This window comes from Miniopterus natalensis, chromosome 9, assembly GCF_054644295.1.
Source record: "Miniopterus natalensis isolate mMinNat1 chromosome 9, mMinNat1.hap1, whole genome shotgun sequence".
Lineage (NCBI taxonomy): Eukaryota > Metazoa > Chordata > Mammalia > Chiroptera > Miniopteridae > Miniopterus > Miniopterus natalensis.
The window spans coordinates 50,504,967-50,523,300 of record NC_142089.1 but is presented as its reverse complement, the minus strand read 5'-3'; the positions used below and the strand labels follow the sequence as shown (position 1 = coordinate 50,523,300).

Here is an 18,334-nt window from a genome sequence, read left to right as displayed (position 1 = left end):
TCCTGATCTGTTTCTGGATGAGAAAGAAATCTAGAGAGGAAGTGTATTTATCAGTCCCTATGTCAGCAAATTTCCTGTTAACGTCAGTAGCATCAGCACACCAGAACAGTATCTGTATGGCAGCATTGAATGCCTTGCTGTTTAAAATCTCTTTCTGAACCCAGAATATTGAACATTCTATACAATTTTGAGGATAATTTTATTCACATGAAATCAGTTTTTCCAAGTTTAGAAATGGAGCGCTCTTAGTTTAAGTTTAAATATTGCATAGCGATGATTTTCAACGATTAGAAACACTTTTGTAACATACACGGCTAGGCCCAAGTAGTTCTCATTTATGACCCATTATTTTTCTAGCAATAATCTAAGTATTTCTGTTTTATTAAATTTCTTATTCCCATGTGATCTTGGTCAATAAATTGTTGTTATCAGAATAAAGTTCTTCACATTTAACTGAATTTTGAACTTATGAGATGTACACAAATCTACTGGAAAGGCGATATTAAAAGAGTGAATAGAATTTAAAGTGTTCACATTGGTCATTTTACAAAAATACTTTGTAAAAGTGTCTCCCCTATATATTTACCTCTTGCTTTTCTTCTTTTTTATTAACTCAAACCACATATGCAAAGTCAAGAGAGTTTTCTAATGTGGTAAAGATAATTAAAATATTAGGTTGGAAAAAAGATGAAATAAATATCACTAGAGATCAGCAGTTTTATTTCCTACTAGAAACCAACAAAAAGGTTATAATTAATGCATATACTCTTTACTAAACTATTTCAATGAATTGAATAAATATATTATTATGTTAGCTAAGAAACCAACAGTTTCTAAGAATTTGTGAGAACTATGTGCTTTAGACTGATATATCCACACATTTTTCTACATCTCCTCTTCCTATCTTTCAAACAATAAAGCAGCAATTTTCAACCAGTGTGCCTCAAGAATTTTTAAAACTTGCAATACCTGACTATTTAGTCAGGGCACTGATCTCTTTTCCCTTAGGCTGTCAAAAAAAGACAACAGCCAACGCAACAATAGCCATCTGGTGTGAATGAATCAAAATTATACCTATCTTTTTGTCAGATGGGCAAAAATATATTTTTTAGTGTGTCAAAGAATTTTAATAATTGGTCTATGAGTGTCATGCGATGAAAAAGGTTGAAAAATCACTGCTCTAGAGTATAGCCTTGAAATGGTTATATGAGTTGACAGTGTTATTGAATATACAACTTTGGCTCCTTTGTACTTCAGCAATATCCCTCATTTTCTAAAATATTTGAAAATGGGTTTATATTGCTTAAACTTTAGGTTTAATTAGGCCTCTTTCATATTCCTTTGTTTTAAATTCATACAATTAGCCTGCCCATTATTTCTCTCTGGTAGTCTTGTCACTTCCTGCTACATTTCTCAGGTCTTAGACACTTTGAAACAGGTATACAAATTTATTGAAGTTATTTTTTCCCTGTTGAATCAATAATCGCAAATTAGGCTTAGAAATGAAAGTACTCAATCATTTGGAAATCGCCCAAAAGTGAGGAAGGTTTTCTAAGTCATAGATCCAAAGTGTGGGACCCCCCCCCCCCCCATGTGCTTGTCTGAAGGTCCAAGGGGCATGAAGGACATTTCTGTAACTCTGGAAGTGAGAGACAAATTCACAACCTATCAATTGTATTCTGGGAGAAAATCAGAAATAATGATATAACTTGATATACATTTAAAATAATTCCCATCTACCTATTAGCGTAACATTTTATTAAAGTTTCATCGATTTGTAGTAGGCGTTCTGCACTGATCTATAAATAATTGTACTTAGCTTTTAAAATCTCAGAATGCGTATTTTTTCCCCTTTCAAACAGGTAACAGTGATGACAAAGGTGTTGTTGTTTTACAATTCTCCTCTGGCTTGCTTTCAGAGACAACTTAAGAACCACAGCTTTTTTCAACCAATGGGGAATATGCTAGGAGTTGAAACAGAAAGATGACAAAAGCTTAGTTCCTGTCCTTGAGGAGCTTCTAGTAGTGTGGGAAGACCAGCCTTATAAACATGATGTCAATAAAATTCAGCAAGAGCCAGAGAGAAGTCTGCACACACACAAGGGTTTTGACCATGCGTGCATTGATTGTCTTGTTTACTCATCCGATTTGCTAAACAGGGCTACAAATAACTCTTGCCTGCTTTCAAAACCAAACTCCTCTCAGAAATCACAATCTCCTGATGAAGATATCCAAAGGAAAAATTTAGGCACATTTTCACAAGAAAGCTAACACAGTGGTTTATATACAAAAGACACTTAAAAAGAGCTGTTGAAACTGTACATGCACACAAAGCATGAGGAGCGTGTTGTACATAAAGCAGAGATGTTAGCTTGGTAGGTGTCTAATAGGTGAAGGTTAACTCTAAGTCTTTACTTTTATGTGCTGATCATCTTTGATCTTCAGTCCTTCACTTGATTCATCATTTATACATGATTCATTGATAGGCCAGTCAGGCTGGACTGCTAATCAATGTTTACTTGAGTGGATCTGGTTTTCTCTTTCCCAAATGGTTGTGGAGTCAGGGGCAACCTTCCTGATGCAGAAGGTCATGAGATTCTGGTACCTGTTGATACCTGTGTATACTGTACACAGTGCTGCCTAAGAAATTATTATTTCCCTAGGAGACCTGTGCATTGCTCTTGAGGCATCTTAGAAACAAATCTATTAAAATAAAATATTGCGTTTAAACCAAGGCACAGAAATACTGTATAGACCATCCAAAGGAATATTTTGATGTTCATGTTTTAATTCTGCTTTGCTATCGAATATACTTCAAAGTACACATTTTAATATGTGACAGAAAACCTTTCATCATAAACACATTCCTAAAATTATTTGAAATCTTTAAACAGGACAATATGAAGACTCCTGGCTTTTTATATGAGTTAATCCAACCATTGCAGGCAAACTCCCCTTATAGTCCTTTACATTTTTCCTCTGAATTCTTCTGATCTTGAAAATCCCTTAGGGATTTTGATTTATTTTCCCAGTTTCTGATTATTTTTTATTTTCACTTTTCAAGCACATTTTTTTCCTGTTTCGATTTCTTGGTTTTCTTCTTTAGACTCAATTTCCCACCTAGGCTGAACTAATAATGTTCTACTGAGGGACCCCTGAATATCATAGTTTGTCATAGCATTTAAGGTATACTGTACATTTATCATCCTATGAAGCTTTCAGTTTTTCTCCTTAATTTGGTTTCTGGCTTAATCACTAAAACAAAACAAAAAATAAGCAAAACAAAAATAAAACTAGATTTTTCAGACATACTATGGGTGGAATTCATCATTTCCTTGTACAAACGTCACTCAAATTCACCTTATAGGAAAGGCATCTGAGATATGCAAACCTCCTAGTTTTAAAGAGGAACAAATAAATGATATTTGGACATTTCAAAGTTGTTTTCTTAGCACAATGCGTGGAAAGATTAAAAAAATAATTGTAACAATAAACTTTTCCTTCCCATGTGGGTATTATTTCCTTTTAAGAGGTGATGCTTTGTGCCCAAGTATCCTGTTCATGATGCAAAGAACTAAAATGCTACCTACATTGTGTACAAGGTAACGTCCTATACATAGTTCATTGCTGAAATAGAACTGAACGACATCATAGTTTAAGGAAGAAAACTAAAAGTGGCTCTCCCTGCCACTGGTTTTACTCAGTAGTAATCAGAAATCCTTGCAAGTGTTTACACAGTACAAAATCCTTGTAAAGTCAGAGTGGAATGAGTCTGCTATCTGACCCAGCAGGGGTTCCTTAAACACCTGTAGATTTGTGGAGTTCAAATATCTACTAGGGTCTGTGTGGAAGTTCATTCAGAAACCTGGAGCCCAACTAAAATGATACGTGGACATGGGCATGTTGTTTTGTTCCTCTGTAGTCCCATGGACTTTTGAACTAGAACAGAGAGTAAGATTTAAGAATGTACTCTTTAAATAATTAGATATAATGAGAAAATATAGATGTATTTGTCTTTTTAATCTACTTGTGTGATTTTGATCAATCAATCTCTGAATTTTGTTCTTAAATTTAGATTTATAAAAACCAGATCAACAGGGGATATCTTTCACTGCATTATGTGTGCATAAGTAGTCTCCAGCAGATATACACTTACATCTGGTGAGGGCAGCTGGCCCTTTTATATTGAAGACGTACACAATTTAAAACATGAAAACTTATACGCTTTGGAAACTTATAGCCTTTAAATATGATCAAATATAGCCACAGAGTTGTCTTAATTAACTTCATCACAATTGCTTTCTTTGGGGGATTTGATTTGATCTTTTGAAAATCAGAGACACCATGATTTAGAGAATGTTCAGTCTTATTCTAGGGAGTTTCAAAGGAGCTTATCTTATAATTCTTAAACATGTGTCTTCCATTTCCATCTTAAAAGTTTTATGAAAGGAAATATGCTTGAAAACACCTTGTTTAAGCTCAAACATCAAGTCGCATTCAATGTAAAAAATAACCTGGTCAACATCTCTCCTATTTTTCCCCTCTAATCATTCTGTGTCTGACAGTACATGTGGAAATATGGGTAAGACCTCATGATGCCTGCCTTCTTGATTCTGTTTACACATTGCTAAGTAGATTTGGGGTTGTTTGTTGTTTTTTTTTGCTTCTGAAAAAAAAAAATATTCCTATGCAGTTCTGGGTTTTATGTAGTGTTATCACAGAAAGAATGAATCACCCTGAAATATAAATAACAGTTTATCAGATGATTGGCTCATACATGCATTATTCTGCCCCCCCCCCTTTTACTTACCCCAGGAATACTCTGTTACTTGTCAGTACACTTCTATGCTTCTAAATGCACAAAGCTGCCTGAGTTTTCAACTCAGCAGCTTCATATTCCTGACTCATCTATCTTATCTTGTTAGGATGTAACAACCATTAATCTTTTAAAAAATAGGTTAAGTAAGATACAATATAAAAGGCACTTATCACTCTTAACTTGAACTTACAGGTCTAAAAAGTGTCCCATCAGAGGCTACATAAGAGAGACATAGTTTTATAAACAACCCTATGACATTCATATTAGGGTTGTGTTCAGGTTTTATACAAAGCCTGATGCAAAGTTGTTTTATTGGTGAGTCGAGGTCCTGAGGATGGCAGTTTGTTCCCCTTCATGGTGTCACATGGTAGTCAGTTTTTTATAGTAAGTTTGGAGATGACCCAAATGAGAAAAATAACCCCCCAAACTTGGGTAAACTCACACATAAATATATTGGTGAGAATAGGAGGGGTCAAGGTGGAGACTGTGACAAATTTAAATAAATGTAAGAATGTGTATAAGGCAGGATATAAGCTTAAAATGATAATCTATAAGAAGGAATTATTTTTATCACATCTACAAACTGAACCTTAGCTAATGTCTACTGTGTTCATAAATATGAAGTAAAGATGTATTCACGCTGCTATGTAGTTTAACAGTTTTACAATTACTATTATTCTACCAGCACAAAGCACTGATAGTGATGAAAACACAAGTTAAAAGTAAAGGAAAAATACTCAGTGAATTCTTATAATATGAAGTGAATATTTATGGCAACTTGCATATATGGCTAATTCAGGCATTTTGACTTCAGGCATTTGACTTCAGAATAAGAAAAAAGATAACAATTGTATGTATTTTTTGAATTAAAAAAAATTCCCTAATGTATTACTTTGGTAGTAAAAGAATAATATACATTTTTAAGGAGATAAGAAAAATAATCTTCCATTAACACTTTTCCAAAGGAAAACAATGCAGAAACATACAATACTTTATTCAATCTTTTTTTTGGTGGGGGGGGGGAAGGTCCACAAAATTAAATTCTGCTCTTTATGTCAGAAATAACCAGTATCTGTTTCTACTGAAGTCAAATAATTGATTAATGTAGTCATAGCAGTGCTAAAATATCGAACAATTTGATATTTTAAAATAATATAAGCAATTGGTGAATTAGATTTTTATTTTTCAGGGCAACATTTAACCTTGTATAGATACGGTCTTTTCAAGATGAAACAGGAATTAGTGAGGTCTGTTAGGTGACAAAGAGTTGTAGGAAACAGAAGTTGAGGACGTGACTATCTGGAAATATCAATGGCACATGTGGATACAAGTGTGAAGGTCCTATGGATTTGCTGGTGATTGGCTTAAAAAGATGGGAAGTGGATCTGGGTGAGATGGAGGGGAAGAAAGAGGGAAGAGTGCATATTTAGGAGGGTGGAGTTCAGGAATAGGAAAATAAGAATTTACATAGGAGTAGTTACAAATGAGTTAGTTGTAATCTGCCATTTCAAAGCGTTTTGTGACCCTCTGTGAAAACCAGCCCATACTGTAAATGGGGCCAGAAGTGGGTTAGGGAACACTGTAACCTCATTTTACCTTATTTAGCTATGTGCCAGAGATCTCAGCAGGTAGTTCCATTAACTCCCACTAGTTAAATGAGAAGAAAAGGAGGTTACCCAGATGAACAACACACAAATCTTGGTTGTCCTCCACATCAGGGGGAGAAAGGCTGCTGGCTGCACTCAGCTGGTCCAGCCGCAGGCAACTGCCCACTTGCCCCAGGGCTTCTGAGCTAAGGCCCATAGTTCCTCCCCGCAGCCTCACTGGAGACAGTGGAAGCAAGCTCGGTGGGAAAACATTGAAAGTGACCTTGAATATTGCATTGTTATAATTTATTTCTCTCTCCTTATGGAATTAATACATAGCCCCAACAGGGGAAATGTTTCCCGTGGAATTTTATATCTGAGAGAATTTCAACAAGAAAGTTTTGTTTCTTCTAAAGCTTGAATTTTGTGGAATTATCCTATTGTCATTTAATATAGCTTATTGAGTGTTGTAGTTTATAATTTTAATTAGCACCTTTATCATTTTCACAAATCATTTTCTAATATCTCGTTATTTTTAATATGTTTAAAATAATTGTCACTAGACACTGATAGAGACAACTGAAAAACATTTAATGAACAAATATTTTTAGTGTTATTCAAAGTCCAAATTAAATTTCTTTAATTTGTATCTATTTTTAATTTTAATGAGTGGTTTTACTGAGAATGGCTGATTTTAAAAAGTAAAGAAATCACAACTGCTGAAATACACATATATTCTAATCTGGGAGCCCTAGACAGTTTGGCTAAGTGGTAGAGTGTCGGCCCCTGGGTACGTACCTCGGTTGCAGGCATATCACTTGCAGGAGGCAACCAACCAATGTGTCTCTCACATCGATGTTTCTCTCTCTCTCCCTTCCACGTTCTCTGAAAGAGATGGAAAAAAATATCCTCAGGCGAGGATTAAAAAAAATTTCTAATCCGGGAATACTAAAATGTTCAGGGCATCTCTTCTTTATGTAACACACATGTTGATAAAATTATTTTTATAAGTAGTAATTAATTTATTTTAAGGCATTATATTGTGATGGTTGAACATGGGCTCTGTCATGAAATTGGCATAAATTCCTACCCTAGAAGTCCTTGTCTTTTTGCACCTCAGTTTTCTTATCTGCAAAATAGATTTAATAAAAACTACACATCAAATAACTTTGCTATGAGAATAAGTTTATAAAAACATGTAGTAGTTGAATGATGAATGTTGGCTATCACTATCGATCTATTATTTATTATTATGATGATGATGATGAATCAAGTAAAGTTTTAAAAAATGTGTACTTCTTTTCCCCAATATGTTTACCTATACTTTTCTGCTATTTAAAAAATATTTCCCATCTGGCTTATACTATAAGTTCTTGAAATCAAACCTATTTGAACTATTACTCTGCTTCAGGGCAAATTGTGAAGATTAACATCATATAGTTCTTAACTAACCAACTGAAAATATTTCAGTTTCATCTGGTAATACTAGATTAGCCACCTATATTTTTTTGTATAAAAAAGAAATGAAGGTAACATTTACTGTGTTAAATACTTGATATTATCTAGTCTTCAAAACGGTGATGTGAGCTTTTTATGATTTCATGTATTTTACAAATGATAAAACTAGGCTCTGAGAAGTTCAATTACCAGGGCTCAGTAACATGGTTAATAATGTCTGAGGCCTTTACAAATGCCTAAGGTGTCCTAGCTGCCCTTACTTCTTTACTAGGTTAGAGATTCTAGTCGAAGGTAGTACTTCAGTCTGGAGTGGTGAGCGAGTTTCCAGCCTTGTGCTGCGTATAGCAGGAACTAGGCTTGGGATCCACCAACTGTCATCAGCTTGGTGATACCAGCCCTGACTTAACTTGTCTGAATTTTAGTTTCCTTACCTATAAAATTCAGAATTGTCATGAGACCCAAATCAGATAATGTCCAGAAAACGCTTCACATGCAATTTAAGATATGATGGCTTATAATGACAATTTTAAAAGAGTGATCTTGAAGTTGAGTGACCAAATAAAGACATCTGGTAGATTGCTTAGAATATTATATAAAAATTAAGTAATTTTAATGAGCTATTAAATTTCTTATCTCCAAACTTTATGTATCTGTTGCCTAGAGAGTATATAAAGGGGTTTAAGAAAAAAATAAAAGAACACACAAATGTTTTAATCAACAACTCTTATCTTGGGGACAGAAGTAAAGAGACGTACAAATTGATCAGAAAACTAGATAAAAATGGTATTAACATAATAACTTTCAAGCACAACACACATCAAGATAATTTATAAGTAAATGAGTTAAATACTGACCAAAAAAAACACCTGTATAGAAAAACAAAAGACATTGTGCTCTCACGTATAGCTCACCGTGCAGCCTTGGACATTAGTGCCTGTGCTATTGAAGAGCTGCAATAAAACGGTATGCATCTAGGAAGCATCCCATTGAAACAAGAAAGAAACCTCAAATAAATGCATGCATATGCTGGTATTTTCCTTATAATTTGCACTAATCAGCAAGTACCACCAAAAATGCTAAAAGCAATCCACACAAACTTTGAACCACAGAGAAACAGCGATGCTCGTGTAGAGACATCCTTGGGGTGTGTTTCACTAAGGAGAATCTGAATGCTGCTACTATTAATAAGACCACAAACTGTAGCCGATCAAACAAGAAGGAACCTTGAATGTATTTGCTGGGAACTGCTTAAGGCTTAAAAACCAGGGACTTGAAACAAACTGTTCTTATCACCTTTTTCCAAACAGAGATTTAAATTTACAATGAAAGTGCCAGCACCAGCTGTACTTAAAGAAAGCGCCACATGTCTCAATGAGATCCAAGAACATGGAATGGAACCCCGTTCAAGCCGGAGGTGTTGCCTTGCTCTAGCCAGCTGGGTGACACCAAGCTGAAAGTGATGAGGTGCTAATTAAAGTGGATGAACAGAGTCTCATTGCAGGCACCTGTCAGAGGCTTCAGAAGAATCAGCTAGAGCCCCAGGCATCTCTTCCCTGGCACCTCACCTTTCAGATTTGCCCCGTTATGGTTTTAGTTGGCAATGACTCTTCTTGCCCTCTGCACCTATTTACCAGGTCTCCTGAGGAATAATTATCACATAATGCAAAATGTTGAGCCCAGACCCTTTCTGAAAGCAGGGATTAAAACAACAACAACAAAAACCCCAGATAAAATCTATGTTAAAAAAATAAAAACAAACAAACACACAGAGGCATAAAACACAGATGTACTACACCTATGGGGACGAAGCAAAAAATCATATATAAAAATACAGGAAATGTTCTCTTCAGTTTTGCAACAGTGTCAGATTTATTCCAGTTTCACTCCTCTTTCCATTGAAATCACACAAAATGATGCTATAGCCAGAACTACAGCATATAATGACACATAATTTAGAAATATTTGCAGCAGCCATAGCAGCTGCTTTTCAAAACAGAGAACATGACATGACCTAAAGCAGCTGAACCGCTAAAATAAAAAACAACAGCACCTTTTAAATGATGACTTTAGATCACCAAAGTTTTCATGACTTTAGACTGTTTAATACACTGTACATTGATGATTATCCAATATGCAGTATATTTATTCAATGTTCTTGTGCATCTGGTTAGTTTTTATATGATTAGTAAGCAGACTACTGAATCGATTACCCAAATGAGGCAGTGTCAAATTTAGGAGTTTGTCTAATCTAAATTTCTTCTCCACCCAAAAGACTTTTCTGCAACGGTCCTGAGTCTAAAGTCATTACTTTTCCATGAAACTTATTTCTTTGTTCTGTAACACCACTTTTTAAGACGTTCTTTGATAAATTGACTGAAATCTATATTCACATCATTTCTATTCACTGTTCCAGTTTTGTCCTCTATAAAAAGAGAAAAAACCCACCTCGCCCTATACATGTTTCCTTTAGGTTGACATAAAAATGTTATTGTCTCTCAGGATAGTCAGGTGTCGTAGGAATCCCAGCTCCACAAATTTTTAGCTTAGTGTTCTTTTGGGCAAGTTACTTAACTCATTTAGTGCCTCCAATTCCTCATCTGTAAAATGGGCAACATAATCCATCTCAGAGCATTGTTGTGCGTATTCTACGTGACAGGTGTAAACCACAGCAAAGTGCATGGTGGGTACAGAGTATTATTTCAAGAATAAGTCACTAGCAATGGCCAATCAATCTGGAGAACAGGAGGAAAAACGGGTTTGTGAGCAGAGAAGATAAATTTCATTTTGGGCAAGTTGAACTGAGGAATGTGTAGACAACCATGAATATTTCTACTGGGCAGCTGGAGCACAAGGCCAACATTTCGGAAGGCCAGATTAGGTAGATAAACTCAGGCCTCAGTGATATAAAAACAAGCTATTAATCGGTGGTTGTCACTAACATTTCCAGGGCAGACACCGGGAAAGAGAAAGTTGAGGACAGAATCTAAGAGGATACTTATATTCAGAGAAGGAGGGGCCAGATGAGGAGCTTGAGAAAGAGGTAGGAGAAAGAACACAGGGTCTTGTACATTAAAAATAACACAAAGATATCTGAAACAAGGTGTAATAAAAGATATTTAACGATGCACTGAAAATGGGACATTTAGCAATTTTTTTTGGATAGGAACTCTGTGAGATTCCAGCAGAATGAAATGAATCCATCGTAAGGAGTTGAGAGGTTACTGGGAGAAGAAAACAGGAAGGTAACCAGGCACACCATCTGTCTAGTCAGAAAAGGGGGAAGGGTCTTGGCGTGAGGAGAGGGAGCATGGGCGGAGGCTTTCACTTTGGGATGGAGGGCGGTCATTGTCTCCATGGTTAAATAGAATCCATTTTTTCTCTTCTTCTTGAGCACTGAAAGAACAGTTGCCTCAGCCTTCCAGCGCTCTTTGCACCCGTCATAATTCCTGTAATTTTACTTGGAGTGGCCCATCAATCATGCACTCCAGTTCTCTCAGTAATTTAAGGTATAATAATGGAGAGGCCTGTGATGTGAGCTAGTCTGACATAGTCAATCTTATTCTCTTTTCTTTCCCCTCCCTCTTTTTGGTTTATGTTTTTTCCCCCAAACCATATATTTATCTTAAATTTAAATGTCTAGTGTAAAGAGTTTTCTTCTCAGTGAAAAACACTTCAGAACTAGCTCTCGGTGTTGACATAGCTAAGAGCCTCTGACACCGACGGTGACTCTGGCTCCCCTGAACACTCACTGGCTTTCTTGTTGTGGCAAGAACTTTACCCGCTAGAATAGAAATGGAAATAATTGGCTTTTGAGGCCCAATGCCCCCTTCCTGCACTGTGATTATGACACTCCTCTCTACACAGATTGTAATAACCTTAAATTTTTTCCTGGATAACTTTCTCCAGGGAAGTAACTGTTAACCCAAGTTGACACTTGAACTGGCAACAATTTGATATCTCTACGCTATTTGTTTTCTATTTGATTTACTTGTCCCAATCTTTATCCCATTTGCTTTCCTTGCTTGTTTTTTGTGCTTCTCTGCCTATCTCCTCTCAGAATGCTCCTCTGAGTTCATTGTTGCTTTTTTCCTTAAGAAAGATAAGGTCATTTCAAAGAAATGACTAAAGGTTGTAGCATTCTTTTTCCACCACCCATGAAATAATAGTAATTAGCCTAAAAAGGCCCCAATTTTTATCCTAAGAAATGTAAAAATAAAGGATTCCCAATTCCCTTTCATGAAATATTATAAAATATGCATAAAGGCTTTTAAAAAATCTTTTGATAAAAATCTTATCTATATGGCTTAAAGGCTCGTTGCCACCTTTGGACAGAGATACCAGGCAGTGAAGAAAGAAGGAGTCCAACCTTGGGACATGGGCCAAAGCAATGGAAACTGTATGGTTAACCTGTTCTTGGGGGCTCAGCTGATTGCGCTCAAATCTTTTTAGCTAAGTTCACATGCCCAGATAAAATCATCATCACCCTCTTATACTTTGAAATACAATGATCATGAATATGCCATGAGTATATTTTTATGCACATGGGTATATATTTTCAAAAACATCCAGGCACCAACTTTCTTAAACTAGAAGTTTAATATTTTATCATATTCTTATTGACTTTGAAGTACAAAACTGATGTCAGTGAGTTCTCAAAAACTAAGGAAACCGAATACTAAAGTCTTAGAAGCTTGAAGAACTAATGATGCTGACGGAACGCTTTTAGGCCCCAGATCCTCAGTGCAGCCATCACGTAGCACCCAACAAAGTATTTTGCTAGAAAAGGTTAGAATCTGTACCGATGGCAGCATATATCTTTGCAAATTTACAGTCTTTTCCACTGTTATTTGAATCTACATAAAATAATGAAGCAAAGCATTGATCATACTCAAAACCCAATCTCAAACAAAATGACCAGTAATTGAAAAAAGAAAAAAAGAAAGGTAATTGGCCATGAATGATGGAAGAAATTTCACTGAGGATAGTACTGACTGAAAGAGGTTCAATAGCGCTAAAACACTGGAAATATTTTGAGCACCACAAGCCGAAATATGAGACTATTGTCAAGGAAAATTTTAAAAGAGTCCTTGATAGTATGGTATCATGCAGTGATTTGACTACACTCTATAATTTCTAAAATGGACTGCATGTGCTGAACTGACCAGAAATCCCTCCTTTTATGTACCAGTCAATTTATGCTCATTAAATGACATAGGCATTGCTTTTCCTAACACGTGTTGAGTTCATCGAACATGCTAGACTCTTAGAGGTGCAAAAGGAAGCATTTTCCCTCCAATTATTGCCTTCAATCATATTGTAGCAGATTCCTTTATTCATCTATTGAATCAGTATTTATTGCACACTTACTGTGTGCCAAGTACTAGCTCAGAGCTAGTCTCCTCTCTGAAATGGGGTAACAATTGCTTTTTATTCTCACCATTTGAACCTCAACTGAAACTCTTGGAAAGTCAATTCAACCTTCTACACCTACACCAATCTTTCTTGCCTATCATACTATTTCCTTTGTCATTCCCACCCTCCTTCCTTCATTGTCATCTCCTTCTTTACCTCTCTCCCCATGTCTGGTTTGCTTACATTGATCCATCCAGCTCACATAACAGACGTGGGAGTCCTGACAGTGAAGAGAATTTCCATAAAATGACTGGAAAATTAATGAATAGGTCCCTCAAATAGATCCTCCTGCCCTTAGTTTCTTCTGCCTTCTTTCCCCAGTTTCACTCTCTTTCTTCCTAAAATATTTAATATGCTAACTTATAATCTTATTTAAAACATTTGGCAACTTGCAGTGTGGGTGCAGAAAAGTGGGCAAAGAACAAAGAAACTTTCTAATATAGTACTAAACTTTAATTTCCTGTCATAAAATTTCATTACAGTGCTGCTTGCTTAGGCTTGCTTAGGGCTAGCCATGTAGGATGCTTCTATACTAGGGCACATAACCAGCAATATTTAGACTAAAGATTTCTTTCAAGTTCGTGGGTTTTCCAAGTTCCCTTGTTAATTTTTTTGGCTGAAATGAGCAGATAGGCAATATAACACGCATTCAAAGAAAAAAAACATGAAGTTGATATTGGGGAAAAATACATCTAATAACTTCCTCAGATGAGGATAGATATGGTTATTTTCTTTGTTTATTTGATTTTTATTGGTTTGTTTGTTCTGAGGTCCTCTTTTTGTATTTTACATGTAAGTCATGACAACCTAATGCCAAAGGAAAGGTGATTTAAGTTATGTTTTTCTATATCAGTATGGGGTTTCAAAAATAATAAAGCTATTTAGTATGTTCAGGGAAAGGTTATGGCTGTAATTTCAGGGTTAAAGATTGAAGAGTAAATACTTCAATCTCCTAAAGCTGTGTTTTGATAGGAATTTAAATTTTCTTTAGCCAAATTGCTAATAAAATAGCCAATATCCTGAAGGAAATAATTTTAGAAATACCTTAGATTATTCTTCTCTCAGAATTACTATTGGAAATCTGAAAAGGTAAGATGCTACCTTTAAAATAAAATATAAGGTGAAGGTCTTATCTAGTTATAAAGATCTTATGTTTCTGCAAGTAAAGTAACCCTGCAAATAATCCAATTAGGGCAATTATATTCTGTCCTTCTACATTTTTCTAAGCAACTCTAATGTAATTCAGGCTTAAAACTCTGTTTTCTACTCAACATCTGTTTACACCTGGATGAGGTGAAGCATTTCAATTGTCAGTGGCATGAATTCCATAAATATTTCAGAAAATGTTTCGAAACCCTTCACTATTAAAATATCTTGCAAAGGGAATACATTATTTAATCATTAAGTAGGATACTAATGTGTCTTTATTAAACCTTTTAGATAAACATTGTATTGACATCTAGTGGCTATAGAGGCTGATAACAGATATGTTACATTGAAAGCCCATGGAGTATCTTAATGTTTTTCATTTAAAGTTTTCTTGGATGAAAAATGGGCAAAGTATACATAATACTGAATAATGCTAAGGTATTGATAAGAACATATAAAGTCTCTTTGAATTGATATGTTTAATACCAGGGATGGATTTGGGGTGGTCTGGAAAAAAAAAAAAAAAAATCAGATTCAGAGCTGTCCAAGAAATAGAGGAAAAATACCTAGCTATTTGGTAATAGGTTTACCAAGGCATGTAGATGACTGTGTAAACTACCTACAGAGTTCCTCCTATGTCCCAGCCCTACAATGTGCTACAGATCTTATCTCATTTAGACCTTAAAAATATCCTCAAAATAAAATATTATTTACACCTGTATGTTACCAATGAGGAAACATGAAAGGTTAAAACCCTTGCTGAGGGTTACACAACTAGCAAAAAACTCCAGTCAGGGTTTGAAGCAAACCTGTCCAATTTCCAAGTCCAAACTCAGAGAGTAGCATTCTGCCCTTTATAAATATATAAGTAACTCTAGATGTTAATGACTTCAATTAAAAGTAACAAATAAAAATAACTGTGTCAGTCATTTAATTCAGTTTTTAAAACTCACTTTGTGACATTTTAAACTCACTCTGTGACAACAGGATCTTGCTTTTAGATTATCGAGCAGTTATGCTCCTTGCATGTTACCTTCAGCTTATTTCCGCATGCAGGACCTGACATACATAATCACATGACACGTGTGCATTACATAGTTTCGAAAAGCAATACATCCAGAAAGAAGATGGGGTTAGCTCACTGGTGTATACTTATTTGACTTTAAAAAATGTTTTTTATGTTTCCTTTGAAAGAAGACTTATTTGAAACTCTATCATAGAAAAGTGTAAGGGCAAGAAATAAATTTACAAGAGTGAGTTGAAAAAATTCAAGGTGATGACCCGGCAAATGAGAATACAGAACTTAAAAGAGGTTAATGGACACTAGGAAGGGAAGAGAGAAGGCAGGAAGCTGTTGGGTGTAGAACCTGATGGGAAGGGGTATGGTGGGTGGGAGAACTGGGGGACAGAAGCAGGGATGACGATGGATTTTACAAAGCTTAGTTTATGTGGAATCAGGGTCTTGAGATGGATGGCAAAAGGGCATCCACGTTTTGAAATAATTTTTCCAATAAGTGTTCAGTTTGCATACTCTGACACAGAACAGAACACAGGCATAGATGAGTACTACTATCAGTTCTGTGTCTTCCTTTCTGGTTCTTAGGATAATCCTGGTTCAGAGTTAGCGGCATGAGTCTGGGTAAAATCAGTTGAAGAAATGAAGAAGAACATGGGTCAGGAACAAATGCATTTCTAAGGCATTTCCCGGAAACCTAGAGAGGCTCTTGGTCACCTGTGTCGTGGAATAGCCCTCTTTGGTGCATAAGCATTTATTAAGTGTTGCTATCAATTCCCAGCAGACTCTCAATCAGATCTATAATCCCTGGTTTAGCTCGGGACAGGGGGAGCCCCTGGGAGAAGAGAATCGGGGGATGTATTGGATAGGATGTGTTTAAAAAACACACTGATGAGGTGTTCCTAACAAGCAGGGGAAATGACAAAAGTCTGACAGCATTTTGTACAAGAAAGCAGTGAGTCTATTGGGAGGAGACGAGGAGGAAACTAGAGTCTGAAACAGAGAAGTCCACTATAATGAGATAGAAAATCACTAAGGGTCTTAACTGAGCTCTTGGATGAAGATTGAAGAAAGGAATAGATTCTGCCTGTGGGTTTTGGATAAAGAGAAAGAAATAGGTAACATTAAAAAGGAACCCTTTTCATGCTTAAACCGGCAGTAAGATACCAAAGATAGCTAAAGATAGGAACACGAATAAAGGCAGAAAACTCAGAGGGATAACAGTTGATCTGCAGTAATTTCGGGGATGAGAGAGTATAAAAAGGAAGAAGTTGAGAGGGGATGAGAGGCTGGAAGCAAGTTCGGGAGAGAAGCGCTGAGTGTGGTGATGTGACCCTTCTCAGAAAAGACAGCCCATCAGGGAGCCGTATGCCCGAATTCACCGCCGATGCAGAAGCAGTTCTTTAAATGATCTACAGGAGAGAACACTGGTGTCTTTTCAGCCCGAATTAGAGAAAACCGAGGCAGTAAGCATATGCAGCCCCGTTTCCCCAATTTGGCTGCACATTAGAATCTTCCAGAAAGCTTAGAAAAATCCCTTTATGTCCAGGTGATTCTAGTTGGTAAAGCGTGGGAGCCACTCACAGAGCATGCCTTGAAATTTTGGAGGGAAGCAGAAGGGCAAGTGGTGGGTTGATGGGTCATAAAAGGGACAGAAACCATCTCCTGATATGGAGTGTGGGTTATTAATGACCCACACAAATCCTAACACCACCACGCACTGGGCTGGGCTTCTTTTCTTGACCTCTGATTTCCAGCGAGCCCCCCCCCCCCAGGTTGTTTTTGTTATTGTGATGCCTTGGATTTTTCTCTGGCTATCTCACTGTATTAAACATACCGAGCACACAAATTACAGAAAGTTGTATGTCAATAGGAAAATGAAAAATGCTAGGTTGACGAAAACTTGGCATAAATTAGTCACAACATATTCAAAAAATGCAGCTTGAATGATGGGCTACACACAGGATATGCATAAAAATCTGATGCAGCGATCATTTCACGCACAGTGTATTGAATTTATTCTATCTTCCCTCACATATTAACAACTTATGAGGTATTGGAAATGTTTCCATTCAAATTTGTGAGGTGACTTCCAGTCACACATTTTGCTCTGCTTCAGTTTTGTTTTTTTTAAAACACACACACACACACACACACACACACACACACACACACACACACACAGCTTGTGTGCACTCTTGTCACAGAAGACATATTATCCCAGAAGCAGTCAACTCTTACCAACACATCCTGAAAAATGGTGGCAAGCATCTTATTTTTCTTCTTTGATTGGGTTTGTTTAATTCTGTATTATCTGCCTTTGCTTTGATGCCAAACGAGATTAAATTTGCAAATACGGCATGCTAAATTTATAATGTGAATTTAAAACAAAATTACTTATAAGAAACCAACATCAGCACCTAGGGACGAGGCTGAGCTATTAGCATAACTTACACCAGTAAAGATATTCTACTCTAATTATTTGTGGCCAATTATCAATTTCTGGTCAATGCTAGTATCATTCACCATAATTATTTCCCTAAGGAATGTTCCCTGGATATATTGGAGAGCCTCATCATATTTCTTCTCTTAGAAAAACAATACTTGTTGTTGTGTTTTTTTCCTACAAGATTTTTAATCTAGGAGAAAACAAAAAAATCTATGAGAAAGCCAAATCTAAACCTTTACTACTGAGGATTTCTCTAAGATCTTAAATCTTCAGGTCTTAAATATCCACAGCCTTCCTGGGAAATTTCTAGAAAGAATGCCTAAAATATCGCTGTCTCATCACCTTACTTTTGATTAATTTCAACTATAAAAATATTTTTTGAGATTGTAAAGATTAACTTATATTTCATAAGTTAACATTTTAAACATTAATCTGTTTTCCTTATA

General features: G+C 36.0%; 1 protein-coding gene across 1 annotated transcript in view; it reads right to left on the bottom strand.

Annotated features, from left to right (window-relative positions):
- The window catches only part of ADGRL2 (adhesion G protein-coupled receptor L2), a 489,292-nt gene that overhangs the window by 428,478 nt on the left and 42,480 nt on the right, over window positions 1–18,334 (bottom strand). The window lies entirely within an intron of this gene.